This window comes from Plecotus auritus (assembly GCF_963455305.1).
Source record: "Plecotus auritus genome assembly, chromosome: 10".
Classification (NCBI taxonomy): domain Eukaryota; kingdom Metazoa; phylum Chordata; class Mammalia; order Chiroptera; family Vespertilionidae; genus Plecotus; species Plecotus auritus.
The window spans coordinates 49914511-49938842 of record NC_137785.1 but is presented as its reverse complement, the minus strand read 5'-3'; the positions used below and the strand labels follow the sequence as shown (position 1 = coordinate 49938842).

General features: G+C 50.3%; 1 protein-coding gene across 1 annotated transcript in view; it reads right to left on the bottom strand.

Moving 5' to 3' along the window:
- CDH11 (cadherin 11) overlaps positions 1-24332 on the bottom strand; it is a 140103-nt gene that overhangs the window by 64954 nt on the left and 50817 nt on the right. The window contains exon 2 of the mRNA XM_080645850.1: positions 20403-20522. The gene's annotated coding sequence lies outside the window, so the exon portion shown is untranslated. The remainder of the gene's footprint in view (positions 1-20402; positions 20523-24332) is intronic.

Below are 24332 nucleotides of genomic sequence, written 5' to 3'. Positions count from 1 at the left end.
GCATGGGCCCCTGTGCCTTGTGCCTCTGTGGATGTCTAGTAGGTAGTATGATATGGAGCCCGTGGGAAGTGTTCGATGAACACTTCCCGAAGGAACATGTGAGAAAAAGACTTATATGGGACATAGTCATATCTAACATGGTGATACAGACATGAGCTTGCCTAGTGTTATGCGTTTAATTGTGTGTTTTTAAATTGATCTTTATTGTTGAAAGTATTACAGATGTCCTTCCCTCCCCTCCCCACCATTGGTCCCTTCTTCTAGCCTGCACCCAACCCAGGCCTTCCCTCCGAGGTTATGCATATATGCATACAAGTTCTTTGGCTAATCTCTTCCCTCCTACCCGCCCAACCCCGTCTTCCCTCTGAAGTTCAACCATCTGTTCCATGTTTCTATGTCTCTGGGTCTATTTTGTTCATCAGTTTACTTTGTTCTTTAGATTCTACATATGGGTGAGATTATGTGATACTTGTCTTTCTCTGACTGGCTTATTTCGCTTAGCATAATACTCTCCATGTCCATCCATGCTCTCTCAAAGGGAAATAGATCACATTTATACCATGGCATACTATGCAGCAGTAAAAATGTTGAAGTCTTAACCCCACCCAGTACCTGTGAAGGTGACCTTATTTGGTAATAGGGTCTTTGCAGATGACCAAGTTAAGACGAAGTCATTAGGGTTAACTTTAATCCAATATGACTGTTGTCTTAAAAAGGGGAAATGGGGACACAGGAGGAATACCATCTATAAGCCAAGGAATGCTGAGGCTACCTCAAGCCAGAGGAAGCAAGGCTCAGATTGTCCCTTGAAGACCTCAGAGGAAACCAACCCTGCTGACACCTTGATTTCGAACTTCCAACCTCCAGAGCTGAGACAACACATTTCTGTTGTTTAAGCCGACCAGTTTGGGGTAGTTGGTTAGTATGGCAGCCCCAGGACACTAACACACAGGAAGGTCACGGTGCAGGCTGAGCCAGGCTGGAGCACAGCCCACTGGGATCTGTCAGTTTTCCTAGCCACCTCTCCCCAGGAGATCTGCACCCTGCACAGTGGGGGTTCTGCTATGGCCCATGGGTACTAGGTTCAAAGCCAACCTCTGCTCTGCCTTACCATGTGGCCTCATCAGAAAAACAAGGGTCATCGTATACCATTTCTCCTTTGGTGGCTGTGAAGATTCAATGAGCTCATGCTTATGAATGCTGGACACTTCTTCGTAGCACGCAGTATGAGCTCAATAAATACCACCCGTTACTATGATCGGCATTAAAACCTTGGCCCTGAAAACGTAGTGGTGCTGAGGTCAGTTTTGCATTTCTCTAGTTTTTCCTCAGAGCAGTGTACATGTGGCCGCATCTGGACGGTCCACACGGAGTTGGCTGATCACGTAGGATCCTTGGCATCCAGGCAGGTCCTCGCCATGTGAGGAGCATGACCAGGAATTCTGGCTGCTCACACGAATTACCAAGGGGAGGTGACAGAGTCTACAAAGACTTGGCCATGCTGGGCCTGACCTTGGAGGCCTGGAGGTCAGCAGAGTGAGGGAAGTGCTGGGAGGTGGACTGCTGAGCTGGTGGCAGGGGCCTTGGTGAGGCTGCTGGGAGCCCAGCTGAGGGTACGGTCTCTAACTCTCATCGGGGTGTCAATGAGGGGTCTAAGGCAAGAGAAAGAACACCTGTCAATCAGAGGGGGTGTGGCAGCATTCGGAGGTTTCCAGGTCCCCTCTAGGAGGTAATGTGCCCAGGGCTTTGTGAGCATTATCTCATTTACTCCTCACAACAACTCAGTGAGGTGCGTATTGCCATCTCTATTTTACAAATGAGAAAAGTCAGGGTCAAAAGACCTTTGATAATTCAGGGCAATGTCGCCCACCCAGTGGAACCACTGAGCTGCCCCAGCTAACATTGTGCCCACCATCTGCTGGCATCTGCCAGAAAGTCGCTATCAGTGGGGTTACCGATATTTAAATCAGAGTGAAGGCACAGCCATCAAACCCATCTGCTGACAGTTTATAGCTGTATATTTAAAGAGGCATAAGTGTATTTCGAATACCAGTAATATGCATCCCTAATTTTCAGTATTGTTTCTGCACTGCCCGGAGATCAATTACAGTCATTCATACTTCGCAAGACTCTGCAATTTACAAAGGGCCCTCACTCAGGTCAGCTTGGTTGACACTTCGGCCCTAGAAGGTAAGGGTTATTAGTGTCCTTGTTTTGTGGGTGGAGTGTGAAGGAGTAAGTCATACTCTACTCGTTCACGTTCAGAGATATTTGTGAAGATGGAGGCTGCTCTCGGAAAAGCTGAGAATCCTGCCCCAGGAAAGGAAAAAACTTGCTTGAGGGGGAACGTCATTTCCGTTTGGGAATGGACAGCTCCAGAGTCAGCCTCAAAATTGATTTTTGCCCATCAGCATGGCTCAGTGGTTGAGCACCACCCCATGAACCAGGAGGTCACGGTTCTATTCCTGGTCAGGGCACATGCCGGGGTTGCGGGCTGATCCCCAGTAGGGGGCGTGCAGGAGGCAGCTCGTTCAGCTGAGCTGGGTGCTTTGTGTCAGGACACAGATGATTATTAAATAGCAGCTGATGACGAGGTCGTCTCACAGTTACTGGTGTTTATTCCTCGCTGAACACTGTACCGAGCGCTCCACGGGCTTTGTTCCGTGAATCCGCCCCGTGAGTTTTGACTGTGGTGTCCCCGCTTTTTCAATGAAGAAATGGACGCTCCAAGAGACTAACTTGCCCAAGGTCACCATTAGTGACCCTGGCCATCTGATGGTAGAGCTTTCACTTTTCACTATTGGATGTTGAGGGGGGCGGCCCAATTAGCACAGCCTTCCTCATAGAAGAGATATTCTGTGGTGTTTGTGTATTTCTTTTCTCCACCCTCAGGGCCTTGATTTTCACTGTGGCCTCTGCTGGGTCAGAAATGAGAGGTGCTCTTGATTCCAGGCTTAACTTCACGGTCCCCAGGACTCTCAGAGGCGCTGAATCTGACACTGCACCTGCTTGGAGGTGCCTGCTCTGTTCCTCCTCCTTGGGGACCACATTTTGCAATTAAAGGGATTGATTTTTTTCCACAGCCGGCGTGGCTCAGTGGTTGAGCGTCAACCTATGAACCAGGAGGTCACGGTTTGATTCCCAGTCAAGAGCACATGCCCAGGTTGCTGGCTCGATCCCCAGTGTGGGGCGTGCAGGAGGCAGTCGATGAGCTCATTGATGTTCCCATCTCTCCTCCCTCTCCCTTCCTCTCTGAAATCACATCCAGCTGTCCTGATGGAGAAGTTTAGGGGTCGCCAAAGAAACACAGACACATCTCGTTAGAGGCACAAGCCACTACTCACCACAGGCCACGTTAAATGGCGTCATCTCCTCCCATGCTTCCCCCATCTCCTCCCTGGATAACCCTGACGAGCACCCAGGGATTCTCCCAAGACAGGGTGCTTGCAATTTTAAAAATGACTCAGAACACAAACCCCTGAAATAGTTCCAGAAAGATCACCCGGGAGGACGGGGCCACAGGCAGTGGTCCAGGTCGGGAGGGGGGTGAACTCTGAGGGGAAGAAGGGTCACTGGGGATGCCGACATCTCAATCTGCATGTGACCACCCATTGCTCCTCTCTCGGTCGGAAATGACTTAGAAAACGGGGAGTTTGAGATGAGAAGACCGAGGGCTGAAAGGAAGAGGCAGGACAGGCGGAGATGATGTCTGTGAAAACTTGGGGTGAAAGGGAAAACGCTGAAATAGAATGAACTGTGGCCTTGGGTTTCCGACCATTAGGGAAAGAGGGAAGACCTTCCAGGGGCCAACCGAGTGGCCTGTGTCGTGGGCATCACAGACAGAAATCCTGACGTTCAGGTGGGGCGGGGCCTGCTGTTACAGCCACGCAGCTCCGTTTTGTATTTGAAGTATTCATGCACTTTCCCTCGCCTCGTGCCACTTCCCCAGCTGCGAGGCGTCAGGCAAATGACTCCATTTTTCTCAGGCTCCCTTAGCTCATTTGAAAAACAGAGATGAACTGCTCCCCTGCACAGGGCCAAGGGGTGGGGATCCAGTGATATAAAGACATCAGCTGGCATGTGTCTGACACATAGTAGGCTTCTTCCCCTTCCCACTTTTTTCTCTTCTCTCCTGGATCCATGAATAACGTAGTCTTCGAAATAGAACAATTCAGGCCCCGCCTTAAGCTTGGAAGCCTGAGCTCAGATCCTCACTTGTCTGCAGAGCCTCTCCTTGCAGAAAGTGCCCGATGCCAGCCCCCGGACACGTCACTGCATGGCTACCTGGGCCAGAAGCAGCCACAGTGAGGAGCCGTGTGGCTCACGGGTGGCTGGAGAGGGTGAGAGCTGTTTCTGCTGCTGTCATTTTGCAATGGCAGTCTCCCCCAAGAAGCCCGTAAACACACCTTAACACCAACATGCACATTTTTTGTGTGGTAATCCTCTCCTGAGGATATTTTTCCCATTGCTTTTCAGAGAGAGTAGAAGGGAGGGGTGGGGGGAGGAAGGAGAAGGAGAAGGGAAGGGAGAGAGAGACAACATCGAGGTGAGAGAGACACATAGACTGGTTGCCTTCCTTCCACACATGTCCCACCCAGGATAGGGATCAAACCCACATCCAGATACATGCCCTTGACTGGGAATCAAACCCGAGACCCTTTGGTCCGCAGGCTGACACTCTAACCCAGGGGTCCTCAAACTGCCTGTCCTGCTTAGCAGTCAACTCGTCCCGGGCCCGCAGTGCGCATAGGAATTTGTTCATAGTTGTTTTTTTTAAACTATAGTCCGGCCCTCCAACGGTCTGAGGGACAGTGAACTGGCCTCCTGTTTAAAAAGTTTGAGGACCGGCCAGGGCACCATTCACATTTTTTGATTCACCTGTAATCAGTGATTGCAATTCCTAGCTTTTCAGTGGAAATGAGAACCCCAGAGTCCAGCTCCTCCCCTTGACCCCAGTTTACAAATAAGAAAGCGGAGGCTTAGAAAAGAGGCAGAACCTGGCCAACCTAGCGCTGCTGGAAGGAGCATCATTCAGACAAAACCATCTCTGCAGACGGGCTTCCTTTCAGGGCCCCGATGAGTGGCAGCCTCCAGCCCAGCCAGCCAGGGAAACTGGTCCAGCCAGAGTGCGGCATTGTGGGCATTACAGCCGAGGTCATCCCCAGCTCTGTCCTGGAGGTACCCAAGCAAAGGGGATTGCCAGGGATTCTAAGGACGAGAGTAAACATTTGTTGAGTTGTTACTATGTGCTGGGAACTGTGCGAGGTATTTCACATGCACTAGCTCACCTGATCCTTGCAACAGCCCCCTCCCTAAAGATGTCCACACACCAGCTCCCAGAACCTCTGCATGGGTTCACTTGTATAGCCAAAAGGACTTTGCAGATGTGGTTCAGTTTTTAAAAAATACAACCAACAAAACATGAGCAGGAGAGAATACCTATTCTGTTCAAAGCCACACAGTTAGAGGCAGAACAGAAATGTGACTCAGGTCGGCTGGCCCTTCCCGTGACGCCACTCCTGCTCCTTCTGTATTCCCAGGGGCCTCTGCACAGGCACCAGCCTCCTGCAGAGAGGAGCACCCTGTCCATGCAACCAGCTTGTGGGCCAGCAGAGCCCTGGCAGGTCGGGGCCGGGGGAGGCTGAGCCTGCTGCCACCTTCATAAGCCAGCTCCACAGGAGGTTGGCACATGCTGTCAAAACCTGGCTGCAGCCTTGCCGGTGTGGCTCAGTGGTTGAGCATCAACCCATGAACCAGGAGGTCACGGTTCAATTTCTGGTCAGGGCACCTGCCCTGGTTGCGGGCTCAATCCCCAGTGTGGGGGGTGCAGGAGGCAGCCAATCAATGATGCTCTCTCATCGTTGATGTTTCTATCTTTCTCCCCCTCTCCCTTCCTCTCTGAAATCAATAAAAACAAAACACAATAACTTGGCTGCAACCTGGATTGCATTAATCATGGCCAACCTCTGTCCCCACAGCCCCACATTTGGACGCATCTGGATATTTGAAAGTGTATAGACCTCTGCACCACCATCACAACCACCACCCCGAGTCCTGTTCAGGGAGCCCTCCCTGTACGACAGGCCTGGGTCTCAGTGTGTTAGAGGTAATACCTCCTTCAGGCATCACAAAAGCCTTACAGAGCAGACGCTGAGGACTGGATGGTTGTAATAATCTTTAAGCATTCACTTTTTTAAAAAGTGTTCTTTAAACTCCTTTAAAGCTGACAAAACTGTCCCGAGTTGAGAAAGAGGACGTCTGCTGCTTGGGAAAGATTTCCATTTCATTCATTCCCTGTTCCTTCTTCCTCCTGGAAGATATGATTTTGTTTGCACTCCCTGAATGCGGCCAGACCGTGGGGACTGCCTGGCTCTGGGCTCTGGGGGAAGCAGCCAACGCAACTTTTGTTTTGATCTCAGTGGTTAGGTTAATGCCTCGAGATTCCTCCACAGGCTGTTTCCCAGGGTGCTGTGATTCCGCTGTCTGCAGGGGAAGACAGCCTCCCCGGGAAAATAACCCCAATGCAGCCGCATTGACAGATCCTGAGTCAGGTTTCCATCCTGTCCAACAGGATGGGAATTTGACCCATTATGTACATGAGTAAGCTGAGAATGACATCAAAAGCTCTCTTAGTCACCACGGGGGAGATAAGGATGTGAGTGGCTTTAATCTAGACATGTGCTTTACAGTAGAAATAAGCATCTACTTCTGCGGAGGAGAAAATAAGCCAACATTTACTCATTTAACGGCGGAACACTTCATTCTGAGCCTTGGACCCCACATTTCACCGAGACATCCGGTTTGCACTGCGTGAATAGGATGCATGTAAGAATCCAGGGAGAGGCAGAGCCCCAAACGGGGAACACCCTGAATACCTGAAAAGAGAATACAGCCTGGGAAAACAGACTTGGTCTCCTATCGCTAGGTCCCTTTTCCCCTGAGGCACCCACCTCTGCAGCTGCACACTCACTCATACCGTTCCTCACAAGGTGCTTAAGATCAGTAAGAGAAAGGGCAGGGCATCCTGCACAGAGAAATCCTCTGTATCCTAGTTGTCATGTATTATTATCATACTAGAGGCCTGATGCAGGAATGGAGATCCGTGCAAGAATGGGCCTTCGTTCCCCTGGCTGCCGGCACCGCCTTCGCTCTGGCCGGAGCAGCCTTTCTGCCTTCCCACGCTGCCCAGAGGCCCAGAGCTACTGGGATGGTGCGGAACGCCTGTGTTGTCACCATGGCAATGACGCAAGCGTCCCGCCCCATCCCCGGCTGCTCAGCACCTGTGTATGCAAATTAACCCGCCATCTTTGTTGCAAGGGGCTCAGCCCTGCCTCGCGGCCCTGCCCACTGGTCGTTCAGGAAGGTCATTCCACCATCCTGTCTAATTAGCATATTAGCTCTTTATTATATAGGATGGCTGGATCTGTTTTTCTCTAGGCACCAGGCTGCTGGTATGGAAACATCTGAGCACTGGGGCCACAGGGCCAGAGATAAAGTCCCAGCCTCCTCAGTTACAGCTCTGTGGCTTCTGGAGCAAGCCACGGAATATCTCACTCTTCATTTCCTCATCTGTAAAATGGGTGTATGTTTCCTCCCCAAGGGTGCTAGTCTGCCCCACCCCTTTTGTCTATTCCACTAAGCCCGATTCTCTGGACATACAACAAAATTTACTATAATTTTACTGTGTAGAGTTGGTAGAGTACTTAAAGAAAGAACAGCTTTGAGATATCCACATATCATAAATTCCACCCTTTTAAAGTGCACAATTCAGTGTGTGTGTGTTTTTTAGTGTGTCTGCAAAGTTGCATATCCATCACCACTATCTCATTCCAGATCATTTTGCTTACCCCCAAAAGCAACCCAGTAACCGTTAGCAGCTACTATATTTAGAACGTAGTTTACTAACCAACTTCCTGCTATTCTTTAAGGGCTAAGAAGTCACTAACGTCCACCCTGAATCACTCCTGGACTTAGGGTCAGCACCAAGTGCCACGCATTTGGTGCACACCCCTCGGTGGCCCTCAGATTGACAGCTGAAATCTTCCTGGCTTCTCCAAATAGATGGTATGTTCCCAGAAGGAAAAGGCCATGTTTCTAGAATGTTCTTTCCCCGTCACCTTGGCCCAGGGCTAAGCACACCAGCAGGTGCCTGGTAAACGCTTCCCAAAGGCCGGTGTGTTTGTCATCTGACGGCTCCCTTCGAATGCCGATGCCTCCACAAGCTGTCCTGTTCTATGACCATCCTCCCCAGAGCACGTGCCGTTAATGCTTCATCTTAATGAGCCTTCCAGTCAGTTTAGCCACGGGAATCGCTATAGAAGCACAACAATAATGGCCCATGCCTTGCTATTGTCAGAAAACTTCTCCCTGCAATAGGGGCTCATAGTTGAAATAAACTATCTCAATGGGTACAAACACCATTTGTCAAGAACAAAGTGGAGTAAGTGCTATTTCAAAAATTCATCCTAATGGGCTTTATACACATGGATTATTCCAACCTGCCTCCAGTTGATACCTACTGGAGCATTTAAGTGCAGGGCTATTGTTCTCGGTGTTTGCCTGAGGGAGACCACTTTGGGTACCAGGCTGCACGTCTGCCTCAAGTTTCCAGAGGAAGACAGATGTGCGTTCTCTCCTGGCGGGAGACGGCCAGGCAGCTGTAGAGGCCGAAGGGCCCTGTTAGTGCACAGACGCACACGCAGGGAAGCCATCATGCAGCTGTTGGCATCCTGAGAGCGGAGTGCTCCGGAAACCGATGCCACTCAGACCTAAATGATGGCCCAGGAGGAGCTGAGAGAGAGAATGAGGAAGGGGGGGATGTCTGAAGATTCTGCTCAGCCGCAGCCAGTTTGGCTCAGTGGATAGAGCGCCGGCCTGTGGGGACTAAAGGGCACCGCGTTTGATTCTGGTCAAGGATACCTGGTTGCAGGCTTGATCCTGGCCCTGGTCGGGGTGCATGTGGAGCAACCAACTGGGGTGCGTCTCTCTCACATTGATGTTTCTCTCTCTGGGTCTCTCCCCCTCCCTTCCACTCACTCTAAAATCAATGGAAAAAATCCTCTGGTTATAATTTTAAAAGATTCTGCTCAAGATGGCAGCATGGAGGCGCCCACGCTCCAGCCCTCTGCCCCATGCAGTTTTCTAAGGCAGGCAGAGCCCCAACCTTCAGATCCCTGTACAACCATAACGGGAACATTCGACAGTTAGGTGTGGCTTAGTCATTCATTCCAGACATACTTTCTGAGCTACGACAAGTGTAGAATGACGTTGCTCTTTTTTTCCTTTTTCTTTATTAAATCTTTATTGTTGAAAGTATTACAGATGTCCCCCCCCCCTTGTTTCCCCATTGACCCTTCTAGCCCCCCCCACTACCGCCCCAGGCTCCACCACCCTATTGTCTATGTCCATGGGTTATGCATATATGCATACAAGTTCTTTGGTTGATCTCTTCCCACCCACCACCGCCTTCCCTCTGAGATTCAACAATCTGTTCCATGCTTCTATGTCTCTAGATCTATGTTGTTCAACAGTTTATTTTGTTCATTAGATTCCACATGTGAGTGAGGTCATGGGATACTTGTCTTTCTCTGACTGGCTTATTTTGCTCCACATAATCCTCTCCAGGTCCCTACTGGTGGGCATTGCTCATGATGGTGAGGGTAGAGGGGTGGGCAAGGCAGGCAGACCATGTCTCTGAATCCTGGGGGCCTTAGACTCATAGGGGGAAGCGAAGATAAAAAGGAAAACCAGGAAAGGTTTGATATTCACAAATTGTGATGAGTGGTGTAAAGGATTAGACAGATGATAAAATGTCATATAACTGGGGGGGAGGGAAGGTGTGGCTTTAAAGGGTGTGATGTCAGGAATGGCCCCTTAGGGGGCATCATTTCGGCTGAGCCCTAACCGATGAGGAGCAGGACAGGAGGAGCCTGAGACTGAGGGAGCAGGAAGTGCTAAGCCCCTGCAGCTCAAAGGGGCTGGGCCGCTCAAGGGACAGAAACAGCCGCCTGGGTAAGGAAGAGAGGTGGGCAGTGGCCACCTAGGGAGGGCTCTGGTGACACATTTCGGGTCTCGGTTTTATTCTGGGTAAAAGGAGCTATATTGTTGAATAATTTTCAGGAAGGGCTATGGGCAATTGCCAATAAACCCCCATTTCCATCTCAATCCCTTATTCCATGCTGCTGCAGACTAAATCAGACCCATCTCAGAAGAAGAGATCTGAGTTCTGTGTGTCCAGAGGTCCTTTCTGTCGTTCCCCTCAGTCTCTCGGTGCCCAGCACGGCGCTAAGCCTCCAGGGAGCAGGCACTGAGTGACCACACGAAGGAACAAATGACTCGGGTGTACTCATGTGGACACAAGAAGGCTTGTTGCAAAACATTCAGTAGAGCGTGTGGCAGGTTGGGTTCTCTGGGAAGCCAACTGTGAGGTGGAGGCTCACTGGGGACATTATTAGGGCGTGACATGCAAACAACCCACATGGAGGGCAAGGAGGGGAGGCAGAGGGGATGGGGAAGGTAAGATGTGGTGCAGGCCCAGCACCAGCCTCCGACCACCCTGCGTGGTGCTCCGGGCTGAGGATGGCCCTTCAAAAGGATCTCAAGTAGAGCTGAGAGGGCCAGGCCTTGACTGATGGGTCATCAGATGTGGGCTGCCCCCGGAAGGGGTGTGACCTTGGCTGAGGTGGAGCACTGCAAGGGAGGCAAACCCCGAAGGGCAGGGAGCTGAAAGTTCCCTGCCCAGAGCTCTTCCTATGGCCCGAGTGCCAGTCCCCAGTGGCTGGGAACGGGGTCGTGCAGAGCAGTGTGCAGCTTAGAAGCAATTCTGCCTACACTGGGATCTACTGCTTCTAGCAGGTTTTGCTTCTCCTAAAAGTTAAGTCTAGTTACCAACCCTCGCCAGGCATCACTCTAATCTTTTTCATGACAAGAACTCTTTAGAACTGTTCTTTTAGCAATTTTCAAATATACAATACAGTGGTTACTAAGTATAGTCACCATGTTGTACATGACCCACCTAGAGTTAATTTCATAGCTGGAAGCTTGTACCATTCGACCACTTATTTTGCCCACCTCCACACCCTGTCTCTGGCAACCACCAGTCTGTTCTCTGTATCTGTCAGTTTGTGTTCCTTGCAGTTTTGTGTGTGTGTGTTCTTAAGATTCTACATATAAATAATAGCATAGCAGGGGTCCTCAAACTTTTTAAACAGGGGGCCAGTTCACTGTCCCTCAGACCATTGGAGGGCCGGACTATAGTTTAAAAAAAAAAACAACTATGAACAAATTCCTATGCGCACTGCGGGCCCAGGACGAGTCGGCGGCTAAGCAGGACAGGCAGCGGCACCCGGCGGGCCGGATAAATGTCCTCGGCAGGCCGCATGTGGCCCGCGGGTCGTAGTTTGAGGACGCCTGGTATTCGTCATTCTCTGTCTGACTTATTTCACTTAACTTAATGCCCTGGAGGTCTGTCCATGTTTCGCAAATGACAAGATTTACTGAGTCCCTTCTCTTTCATGGCTGAGTAACACCGCATTCTTATATAGGATATCACATTGTCTTTATCCACGCATCCACCCATGGACACATAGGCTGCCTCCATGATTTGGATAGTGTAAGTAATACCCAGATATTATAATGTACAGAAGTACTTTCGAGTTAGTGTTTTTGTTTTCTTCACATGAATGCCCAGAAGTGGATTGCTGGATCCTCTGGTAGTTCTATTTTTACGTTTGTGAGAAACCTCCAGACGGTTTTCCACGGTGGCTGCACCAATTTGCATTCCCACCAACAGTGCACAGGGGGTTCCCTCTTCTCCACACCCTCACACAGGAATGCTTTCATTTCCTTTAAAGTCAGAAGGAAAGTGAACCTACTAGGGCAGAAAATTGTATTCCTCTTTACACCAAAGCAAGCATAAAATGCAGTATTTAATATTTTTATGGAAAAAGGAGCTTATGAAAGAAAGGTGCCCGGGACCCAGGAAGGCATATTGAGACGCCCGAGGAGCCAGGACACTCGGGGGCCAGAAGTGGCACCCTGCCTCTCGCCAAATCCGGGAAGCCCACCTGGAGGAGAGGGCCCTTCTCAGCACAGCCAGACAAACGGGGACAGAGACGGAAACCTTGTGCAGGGGAAGCCAGAGTGAAGCAGCACAGTGTGTTCGGGGACCAGCAGCCATTGGGTCTGGACAGAGAGTGAAGGGCAGGATGGCATGGGGGCTTCCGGGATGAGAGGAAGTGGGGGCTGGGTCACGTCAGACCCAGAAGCCAGGTGGAGGACCCTGCAATTTATCCTGTGATGGACCGCACGCCGCCGAAGCTTGGGGTGTTCGATAGGAAAGTCATGCCACTCAGATGTCAGAGAAATCATGCCCTGGCTGGTGGAGAGGCCTGGGGAGGAGAGCATGGAGCTGGTCATGGGCCCATGACCCCAAGCGCCAGTCACCCTGCCCTGGCCGTTCCAGCATGAGCCCAGGCTGCTCACTGCCACAGTGGGGTCCAGCTCAAACCCTTGACAAGATTGAAACTAAACAAGCGACAGAGGCTTTTTCTTTCTTGAGAAAAAGTGAGTGGCCATCCTCTTGGGTCCATTCTTCCAGTGGAGATTCTGAAGAGAAACCGGGACCGCTGAGATGTGCACACCAGTATCCCTTACAGACAGACCCCGGACTGCAGGGGACTTGCTGGGCATCCCATTAGAGAGGCACCTTCTCACTAGCCTTGCAAATAGCAGACAATTTCAAAAACTGTTTCCGTAGGGGAAAAAGTATAAGAACTGTTGCTATGGCAACCTAACAGATTCTGGGATGGTGCTTAGGTTTCCAAATTCAGAGCCACTTAGAAAGATGAACTTATCGGCCCCTCCACCGTTTTCCTAAAGCTCGCAAATGGAGGCTTCTGGCTGCAGTCTTCTCGAGCCTCAGCAGACACCATCAATTTTCATGTCCTGCTACCTGCTCTGTCAAACTGCCTGGAGCTCCGAGGCCCCCACGGGGCGCAGGGTAATCTGGGTTAGGAGCCCCCAGAGGGAATGGTGATTCTGAGGCTTCGGAATCCCAGGGGGCCAGGGAGAGCCGCCGGGCAGTGGCCTGATTTTGTCCTGAAATACTCTGGGAGTAGCTGGGCCTTCAGGATGCAGCCAACTTCAGGAAACAGGCAGATGTAGTAGGGGGTCTGGGGACCCCCCTCAGAGGCATATGAGTGCGATGAAAATGAGAAGTCCGATGGCCTTATTCACAGGTGCACCGTGGCATGAGCACAGAGGGAGCAGTTCCGGAGGGTGTTTAATGAGTGAAGGAGTGAGTGATGAATGGCCAGGAAGTCATTCCTCAGAGATTTCACCCCATTATGCTCGGGTTCGACTGCTTCATTCAGTGGAGATCTGGCGCGCCCCCCCTGCAGAGAGCATGCACGTGTCTTGGCACAGAGCACGAGAGCGTGCCCCCCAGGCTCTCAGGAGTATTGGATGCGGGAATGAATGAGTGAAAACCATCCTTGTGGGCCCAGAGGCAATGGCTGGAAAATCGTATCAACACGGTCTTCTTGGGTTACTTCCTGCCTGTCAGTGTTCAAAGCCCCTCTCGCGCTGACCACAAACAGCTCCTCGCCAGGTAATGCGGAGGAAGTGCGCCCATAAGGCAAGCCCTGCTCGGACGCTTTGATCTTTAGAAGAGGGAACCCTACACCAGCCTTTGAGCTGCCCATGGACTCTGACAACAGAACAGAGGAGTCACACAATCTCCATGGCCAGTCGGTGGAAATGAAGTGATTACATTTCAATAGGAAGGTCTGTTCCTACCCCGGGCCACTGGGCCTCGAGGGCAGGTGCAGGGAGCCTGCTGGCTTCACCCAGGACACCAGCATCTTACTGAGTGAGCGCCTAGAGACAGGCAAAGACCCTATCCCAGATGTGAGCGCGAGGTGGATATGAACTGCTCTTGCCATCCCTGTCCTGGGTGTGGATTTGCTGCTATGGCATCTCAGGGAACTGTCATGGACAGGAACATGTTCTGTGTCAAGTCCGGGTAACGGACAGCCATGCCATGCCTTGATTAGGGACTGAAGTCATACACAGCGTGGCGCGGAACATGCAACAATAACTCTAGAAAGGTTGAACATCATTTTGTATTGCTTTTGCAACTCTTCTATACACTTAAAATGTTTTAAAGTATCCCATTTGCATTTTTTAAAATTTATCTTTCATATTGAAAGTATTACAGATGTCCCCTTTTTTCACCCTTCTACCCCGTACCCTTCCCCCCTACACGCCGGATCCCAGGCCTTCCCCACACTACCGTCTGTGTCCATGGGTTATGCATATATGCATACAAGTTCTTTGGTTTAAAATCAAAAGAGAGCAAGTAAAACAAACAAGGGGAAATTACGTTTTCATGTTAAAAGCAAGGCATAGAACCGTGTGCACAGCAGTGTTCACGCTGGGTACCATGCACATGCATGGGTGTGTTGGAAGAGACTCTAGGAATGTGTGGTTTTAACTGCCCCTCTTAGCATCTGTGGAGGGTCACATACAAAACCTAAAATAGTAGTTGCCTCTGAAAAGGAAGTTCATGGACTAGATCAGCGATGTTCAACCTTTTGCATCTCGTGGCACACGTAAGCTAATTACTAAAATTCTGCAGCACACCAAAAAATACAGTTTTGCCATGACAAAAAAAAAAGATAGCCCTAACCGGTTTGGCTCAGTGGATAGAGCATCGGCCTGCAGACTCAAGGGTCCCAGGTTCGATTCCGGCCAAGGGCATGTACCTTGGTTGCGGGCACATACCCAGTAGGGAGTGTGCAGGAGGCAGCTGATTGATGTTTCTCTTTCACCGATGTTTCTAACTCTCTATCCCTCTCCATTCCTCTCTGTAAAAAGTCAATAAAATATATATTTTAAAAAGATATAATTTTGATTCATCCACACTAGACGGCTATTGTTGTGTTGGCTGATGTCATTTTCATTATTATTATTATTATTATTATTATTATTATTATTATTTGACAATGTCAGGGAAAAGAGGTCAGTGCCCCTAACTAAACAGCCAGGTATTGCATGTTTTAAAAATTCTTGGGGCACACCAGTGTGCCTGCCATGGCACCGTGGTTGAAAACTGCTGGACTAGATACTAGGGAATAAAGGAGCCTTCATTCTCTGCAACCTTTTTTTCACCTTTTAAATTGTAAACTATCTCCATCTATTTAGCTATCTTATCTATTTCAAAGTAATAAAAATAAAAACAAAAAAAACACCTAGTCAGGACAATCACTGGCTCAAGAATTTCTAGACTGTTCTTTTGCCTGAAAAATCCTCCCAGATCTCCTAGTAAACTCCTAGTCATGCTCCATGTGTAAACCCAAAGGTCACCTCCTCCCTGAAGCTTACCCTGATTTCCTCTATCAGAGTCAGCCCCTCTGTGCTCCTCGGACCCTGGAAGCTGTTTAGAGGGAACCCTGTGCCTGTGCTGTGGTTATTTCCCTGCCGGCCTGGCTCCGTCGTAAGAAGGGGACTCTTAGAAGGCGTAACTTGACGTTTCACTGTTGTATTCCCAGATGCAGGTGCATCTGGTTCCTTGTTGTAGCCCCAGTATCTAGTCCAAGGGCTGAAAAAAGAATGGTTCTCAAGAGATGTGATGAGTGGACACCCCCAGAGCCCCGCTTTCCTTTCCCGTGCACTTCCTCTCCCTCAGTGTCCACATTCAGCTGCATCCTGCGCACTAGCCAGCAGGCCAGGACTCCTCTAACTCCAGAGGAGAATCAGGACACGGCCACCGCGGAAGGACTGTAATGGAGCTGCCCGCCAACCTGGGGCAGACCGGAAGGCAGGATAAAAAAGAACTAGAAGAGCTAGTGCTTAGGAACGGAGGAGACCTTGGCTCGACCACTGTTAATCACGTGGCCCTTGGCAAGTTGATTAACCTCTGAGAACCTCAGGGTCTTCTTCTATGAAAGAATACGATGGCTGCCCTTACTACGCAGAGTCCTGGGGACACCAATAAGGTCAGGCGTGTGAAACACGGAGCGGAGTGCCTGGCACACGGGGCGCTCATTAAGCATCAGCCCTCACTGTGACTGTCAGGAGGGGTCTCTGCATTCTGTCCATCGTCAGGTAAATACAGTGGGATCAGAGAACCACACTCTGGTTCTTTGAAGGTTTTCCCCAGGTGCTGATCTGGGCAAAGGTATTATATTCCCACCACCTGGCACGCGAGAGCTTCCTATCATCCTTCCCGAGCTGACGGCAGCAGCCACAGTCACATCGGACCCACCAAAGGTCTGCAAGGTAGTCAGCCCGTGAGCTGCGTGTCTGTTTGTGACAGCGACAGACAGGTCCTCGGCCTCTTTCTCCACAGTGGCCCACATCCCAAAATAGGAAACGTGCGGGCACAGACAGACCCAGCGGGCACCGGGCTGGGAGGCAGGCTGCCAACATTCCCGACTGTCAGGGGCAACGCAGGTGAGCCAGCCCCTGGCGGCTCTCGGGATTGACTTTCATGCAAGTGAAAGATAATTGGTAACTTGTGACCAGCAGCCCCTGCGGATTCTCACTCAGGAGGGTCTCCACGTGTGTATGCTTTTCATGAGCACGAGGACAGCCACTTGTCCCTTCCCGTCATTCAAATCCGTGCCCCGTGCCCTGTGGAAAGCCCAGCAAGACAGCAGGCATGAGGGGCCCTGTCCTGTAGCTACTGAGGTCAGTCCTCCCTGCTCCGAGGAGGAGCCTGAGGAAGAAAAGTGCCAGGAACGGAAGCTCCAGGGAAGACTGCCCTGGAGTCAGCCAGAGAGCGAGCTGTCCTGAAAGCCTCAAGCACTTCAGCGCCATGCGTTCACAGTCTTGCCTGGCTGGTGTGGCTCAGTGGTTGAGCATCATCCCATGCACCAAGAGGTCACAGGTTCCATTCCCGGTCAGGGCACATGCCCGGGTTGTGGGCTCGATCCCCAGTGTGGGGCGTGCAGGAGGCAGCCGATCCATGATTCTCTCTCATCATTGATGTTTCTATGTTTCTCTCCTTCTCCCTTCCTCTTTCTCTAAAATACCTATTTTAAAAGAAAGTATTTTCTTTGTCTCTCTCCCTTTCCCCCTCTCCTTTTCCCCCATCTCTCTCTCTCTCTCTCTCTCTCTCTCTCTCTCCTTACTTAGATTATGAGTGGTTTATACAAAGCGAATTGACTGTAAGTTCTCCCAGGAAAGGCAAAACACCTCTTCAGCCCTGACCATGAGTGTGGCCTGGCACAGGCACCTGCTCACACAACACTAGCATCGTAAACTGACTGGGGACCAAGGATCGGAGTCTTGAGCCCAAGTCTTTGGTTAGTTTTGTTTGGTTTCTCCAAAGCCTCACACCATGATCACAAACAAGTCCTCTCTTCCTTCCAGGCAAAGAAAATCCCTCTCTGTAAATAAGAACCTTATCCTGAAAGACCAAAAGGCCATCCCATCCATACCAGGCAGTGGTTTCCTGCTTTGTTTTTCATTGTTTTGCTTTTCTTTAAAGGTCCTGCAAAGCATTAGGATGGTTTACCTTCCTCTCCTTGAAATGAAAGCTACATAGAACCCTTCAAAATAGGCGGTTCTTCATGACTAAGTGGAAAATAAATGGAGCAGATTTCCTAGAAGAGAAATTACATTCAAGCACTTTCCACTTAACTTCTGACTCGCTTTCATTGCTACCGCCTTCTAATTGTCCCTATTATCTAGAGAAATGGGAAATGTCAGCCTCGTGTCCTGTGGAGGAACTGAAAGGGCTGAGGAGCTGAGAGACCCGTCTGACCGGGCAGGAAGGAGATGCTCCCCCTTCACGGGCACAGCCACAGGAGGGATGCTTCTTCTCCGCTGGGGCCTTGGAGCAAATGAGGGCAGAATATGCTAATGCACGAGGAGGCAGGCACATAGCTTCCCAGTCCCACGGGCGCATGTGCAGGGCCTGCAGCTCTGCTTCCCACGGAGCATGTTCATTCATTCGTTTATTCCCAGCACACACACTGACCGGAGCACAGGAGGAAGACCTGGGGTGGGGCTGGGGGGCGTGGAGGACAACCTCCAAATTGAACTCTGTCCCCAAGCAGACCCACAGTATAATGTGACCCACAGTAAAACACCTGGACATCACCCAAGACCTCTGGGTCCTCGTCCCAGGGAAGACCGTGTGTGTGACAACAGTTCGTGTGGGCTGGAGCAAGAGCCTCAGGCCTCACGTGGAGGAGGTGTCTTTTGTCAAGAACGTAGCAAATTCATTCAGGGAGAAGGCAAAAAAGGGAATGAGGGAATGGCACAAGTAGAAGCTGAAGTCAGACTTCCCAAGAATAAAAATTTCCACAGTTAAAAAAAATGTGGACAGAGGGAAGTTACTCATCTTCTCTAAAACTCAGCTTCCTCATTTCTGAAGCCATGGATATTAAGAGTACCTGTCACATGAAGCTTTTGCCAGGATTGAGGGAGGTGGCACCTTTCAAGACCATAGGTGCCTGGCATACAGTAAGCACGTAATACCTACCAGCTGCCATGACTGTGACTTTTCCTCGGTGGTAACATTAGTTCCCCTTCCTCACTTGGTGTGCAAAGTATAAAGTCTCTATGCAGATGTTTAATAAATATTCACCGAGAGCCTATATGGGGTGCAATACAGGGCCTGCAACTGGGAGAAATGGTGCTCCCGAAATAAGTTCCGCCCCCAACAGCCACCTGGTCCAGCTGGGAAGACAGACAAGTAAATAGACAAGTGCAAGCCCATGTGGACATCGCCGTAAATGGTGTCATCTCTGACAGACGGGCGCGTTGTCTATTAGACACCCATAGCTCAGTCTTAGGGATCAGGGAGAACTCCTTCGAGACAGTGAAGTCCAGGCTAAGATACAAAGTGAGTAAGATATAAAATGAGAGAGGGTGTGGATTTGGAGGAATGATGGTTGTGCCATGTGGTAGGTCTGAGGGTGGATGTGTACGGCGAGGACTGGATGTGCAGAGTGCCTGAGGGATGAGTCTGAACAGCAAAGCAGGGCCCCTTCCTCGCAGGGTCCTGGAAGCTTGGTCAGGTGTCCAGACTCTATCATGGAAAGGGATTAAGTGGGGAAATGACATACTATCTGGGCTTAGGGACACAGTTTGTCACACACGGAAGACGGGTCACGCTGGAGCTGACGAGGGAGCAGTAACTTTGGAGGTAAACGATCTGTTGGGTGGCGACGGCAGTATCTGCGAGAAAGAGGGTTCGGTGTGTATGCGAATGGTGGTGGTGGGCAGGGAGAGAAGCCAGAACACTCAGATACCATCAGAGAGTAGAATCGAGAGGAAGAAATTGCTGTCGGAGGTAAGGGATTGCGAGGCAGGTAGGGTTTCCTTTCGTGGTTCTGATCTGGGTGAATTCTGAAACGCGGCACACAGGACACCGTGAAGGTGTAGAGGAGGAATTCACCATTTGTTGTTCGAATCTGCCTTCAAGGCTGAACGTCCGTGTGGAAAGGAGCGATAGACATTAGGGCGGATGGAACCCGAACAGGTGGAGGGTCACGCTGGTGTAACTAACACTTAACTTTCTCTCTGGATACTTGGCCATTCCGTAACAATAGCGCATTACCACCAAGCAGCAGGAGGAGGGAAATGGATTCAGAGAACCCTAAAATATAAGAACTGGTGGAAGGCCTAGCCCATGGCTGCGGAAAGCGCTCATTCACCTAAGGGCGCACAGACCGGGAATGGCCGGGCTGGGCCTCGTGGCTGATGGTCTAGCATTCTGTCTTTGGGGGCCTAACAGGTTGAGCCTGCTAGCAGTCTCTCTTCCTTTTCAGATGTAAGCCACCTGGTTCATTTCTAAAGAATTCTTTTGCCCAGTCAGTGTGGCTCAGTAGCTAAGCATTGATCTATGAACCAGGAGGTCAAGGATGGCTTCCCAGTCAGGGCACATGCCTGGGTTTCGGGCTCCATCCCCACTGGGGGTTGTGCAGGAGGCAGCCGATTGACGTTTCTCTCTCATCATTGATGTTTGTTTCTCTCCCTTTCCCTTCCTCTCTTAAATCAATAAAAATACATTTTAAAAAGAGAATTCTTTTCAACAGAAGGAAAGGGGGAAATAACAACTTGGCAGTCATCTCAGTCTACCCACCTGAGTCCTTGCTAAAGAATTATAATCCCCTCTAGTTCCTTCTCCTCTGAATCTCCTATAGTCCAAAAACTACCATCCTTGTATGGGCACATGGTAGGTGTTCAGCGAAGAGAACCCAGTAACAGCAGGCAATAATCACACTCCTGAAAGTCCAAGAAAGCAGGGCTGCTCAATCTCCAGTTCTATTTTGGATTTGGTGAAGGTTCAAACTGAGACAGGCTTAAAGAGAGGATCTGGTAGGCACCCTCCCCCATCCACTCCCATTACAACGTTCGGATCACTCAGTAACGTCGGTCCCTCTTACCTTTTTCACCCATTGGATACTTGCTGCCAATTTCTGTAACACACTCCACCCATCTGATTGGTCCCTCAACAGATGGCAACAGATTGTCACAGGGCCACTTAGCTGAAAATACAGTAATTTCTGCAAAAAAAAAAAAAAAAAAGTGGATGGTTAGTAACCTAGAGGTGACACTAATAAAGTGGTACACTATAGAACAGAGGTGCACAATAAGACAGACTTTTCTCTTAGAGGATAGCAGTCCAGGTGTGGAGCAAGGGATGTAAGCAAATCATCCCAGTTGTGTGCAAAGTGGGTGACCTGGGCCGAGAATCTACAGGTACCGTAGGATGGTGTGTTTAGCCATATGTGCATTTGGTACTTGAATTACAACAGTAAAAGCAGCTGTGCATCCAACTTCTTACAATATGCTGTGTGTGTCAAAGGCCGGGAGGGAGGATATAAAGTCTCTCAGAACCAGTTTCTGCTAGAACCCGCGTGTCACTGGAATCCAAAGCAAGTAACCTTCCCTCCCAAAGTGAGAAGTGCTTTTCTGCTGCTGCCAGATCCTCGTGGAATGATAGGCTCAAGGGCAAAGCATAACAGTGGTGGTAGCGACGACAGGAGATGTCGTGGCCATGCTAGCAGACGAGAGCACTGGGCTGACAGCTGCAATTCTTTATGGAGACTACATCCCCACACCCTCCCCGCACTACCCCTCACTCTGGAGTCTGTGTGGGGTGTGTTCTGTCTAGATTCTGGTCTGATTCATCTTCATATCTCCCTCTGTGTCTACCACGTTTCCTAGCCCAGAGCAGCTGTTCAATGTATATTTGTTGAGTGAATGAACAGCAGAATATGGAGTGTCTGAACAGTTCTAGTCTTTGAAAATGAAGGCACTGAACCATGGGGGGTGGAGGGGACGGGGGGAGATGGTGGCTGGCATAGCTTCCCCACTCCAACAAGCATAAAGGATTTCCTCAATGTCCTTGAACATCTAGAGCGTCAACCTTCTGGGACCAACTTGGCCTGCATTAAGGGCTTAAACAGCTTCTTACTTTGACTTCATTTATTACACTTTTTTTCCCCAAATCCACTTTTCCTTGTTTCCACCTAACAGCTCCTCACATACAAGACCTTCTCCAGAACAATAACAACAACAATAGCAACAACAAGCAAAAAACCCTTCTTGATGAAGGGCTGAAGGTGAATGAAGTCCAAAATGTGTTCATAACACATTGGTTGGGTGACCGAGACAAGAGCAATAAAACTCTCCTACTGTGTGCTAACCCCAGGGTGTCCATGACCAAGTAGCACTGAGATTATTTCCAGATGCACATAGTCATGGAGAAGAAGCCACACGGGGCAGTTCATACAGCACAGAACTAACGAGGAAGGACCATCCTTTGTAATCATGTCCCATGTTGTAGCCATTCTCCAAAAATTGCCTCTGTCCCCAGTGAGCCCCATCCCCAGATCCTCATGCATTCATCACCGCCTCCCAGGTGAATCTGAGCCGTCCCTGGGTAACCAATGAAATATGGCCAAAGGGACACGGCATGGTTTCAGAAGCTGAGTCATAGTTCACCTTGTAGCCTGTCTGGTGCTCTTGGGAAACTTGCCCTGGGAGAAGTCAGCTGCCAGGGCAGAAGTCTGAGTACTAGACCTCCGTGCTGGGAGCGAGCTCCAGCTAGCTGCGTGGAGAAGCTGCACCAATAGAGATGCCCAGACATCTCTAGCCGGTCCCAGCATCCAACTGAGTGCCAGATGGTGAGTGAAGACGCCGCCTTGGACCCCCAACCCAGTCAGACCTTCCTGTGTCTCCAGCCATCTGACTGCACAGCGTGAGAGACCCTGACACGAACCATCCCGATGAGTTAACTCAACTACAAGAGATCATGAGTTGTTTCCATAAATATTTTGTATGTTGCTCGGAAGTGAAAAAACTAAAACACTATAAACATAAATAGAACAGATGTTTGATTGGCCTCACCACTGTGTTCTCTTTAAATACATGTAACCACTCTGAGTACCACGTAACCCATCTCCCCGCTCCGCTCCGAGGGGTAAGACTCTTGCTCAAGGTGGACGGCCAGCACCAGCCAACCAGAATTCAGCCCTGCAGCCCTCACCGCTGCCTTTCTTCTGTTTAACTTCCCCAGACAGTTACTAATACAGCCGTATCTGTAGCCAGTGTATTTTTAAAAGTTTACGTCTCGAGTCTATAAAAACAAATTGAACTCCCACTTCTCCTTACATTCTTTCCCCCCTGCAAAATGTTTCCCATAAAACTCCTTTCACCCAAAGCCTGCAAAGATGCTTAAGAGGTCTGGAAGGAAAGCAAAAATAGATGGGTGGCTTGTCTATGAGCTCCGATCATCGAAAACACGGAAGGAAGAGGAGCTATGGATTCTGTGGGAAATGTTGGTACACACTCCATGTTTCCTAGCAAAGGGGAAAAACGAGCAGAAGAAATCTAAGTGTTTTTGTGCTTTTAGCAGAATTGATGGGGGAAGACGCACTGGGTGGGCAGCCTGCACACCTCTTCCTAAATAGGCATTGCCGGTTGGAATGTTCATTTTCCCTCCTCTCCCCACATCTCACGACTCCCCGAGACCTGGAGTCATGTATTCCCTTCTGAGCCAGAAAAATGCAACCCCGCATTGCTGCATGCACCCCAACCTTCTCGGAGGACGCTCTCCTTCATTGCCCAGGTCCCACATGCCTGTGGGCCCTCTTTGTACAGGCCACAGCCCTCTCAGACCCTCCCGTTCTGTGTGTACCGCCCACAGCACTGAGCTTCTTAGAGGCACAGACAACACATGCCATATATTATTTCAGAGAGATGGAGAAATCAGGAGGAGGAACACCATGAAACCAAGGGTGTAATTGAGATGAAGGAAGTACTTGGTGAACACACAGAAATGAAGGAGAAAACTCAGGGGAGGATGGAGGCATGATTGCGGCAGATTCATTTTGCTGAGTTTGGATCCTATAGAAGGCTTTGCACACGCAGGGCTGAAGTATATGTGAAATGGATTAAAACAGTCCCCACCCCTCGCATGGTTCGGGATCCTCAGGCCACTAACGGTGTGCACAATGCTGGTACAGGGATGACACTAGGTGATGGGTTAAGAAGGAAAGATTGACCCTGAGCGGAGCTGGGGAGCCCAAGGAGACAGTGACAGCTCCATTTCACAGATGAAGAAACTGAGGCTGAGTGGTAAAGCCCGAGTGCATAGAGCAAGGGAGCGGCACAGCCGGACTGAGTCACCAACCAAGTCCCCTCCCTTCCCGCCAGCTGTAAGAACCGCCCCGGAGACCCGCTTCCCAGGGTAACTCACACCTGTTGCTCTGGGATGTGTCCACAGATAATTCCTGCTTTGGGGTATAACAACACAGCAGGGGCTCTCAGGTATTTTGGTATGGAGTTGACTGAAATTGTCGTTCAACAAAATCCATGCACAGGGAGGGTCCCTAGGCCTGGTCAGCGATCAGGGCTGATCAGGTTCCCCGTCCCCACCCCCCCACCCCGCCTCCCCGCCTCCTCCTTCCCTCGCTCCCTCAAGGCCCCCTGCCACCAGGGTCGCCTGCCATGTTCCGTGCCGCCCCCTGGTGGTCAGCGCACGTCATAGCGAGCGGTCGAACTCCCAGTCTCACGGTCCAACTCCCGAGGGGACACTTTGCATATTGGCCTTATATATATATAGATATGTTACTATTAAGTAAACAAATGAAATACTCAATTTTGGAAATTCATTAAGCAAAGAAGTCAAGCCATGGCATACACGTCTCTGCCGCTGAGAAATGCGGCCTTATTTTCTGGTGTCACGGCATTTTCCTCGCTCTGCAGGCAGGAGCCGGGCAGCATGTGGGCAGCAGACTCCGGGGCCTCGCAGACGGGCCGTCCTTCTGTGGGTGCCGCACGTTGCCGATATCGTCAGAGGGAATGAA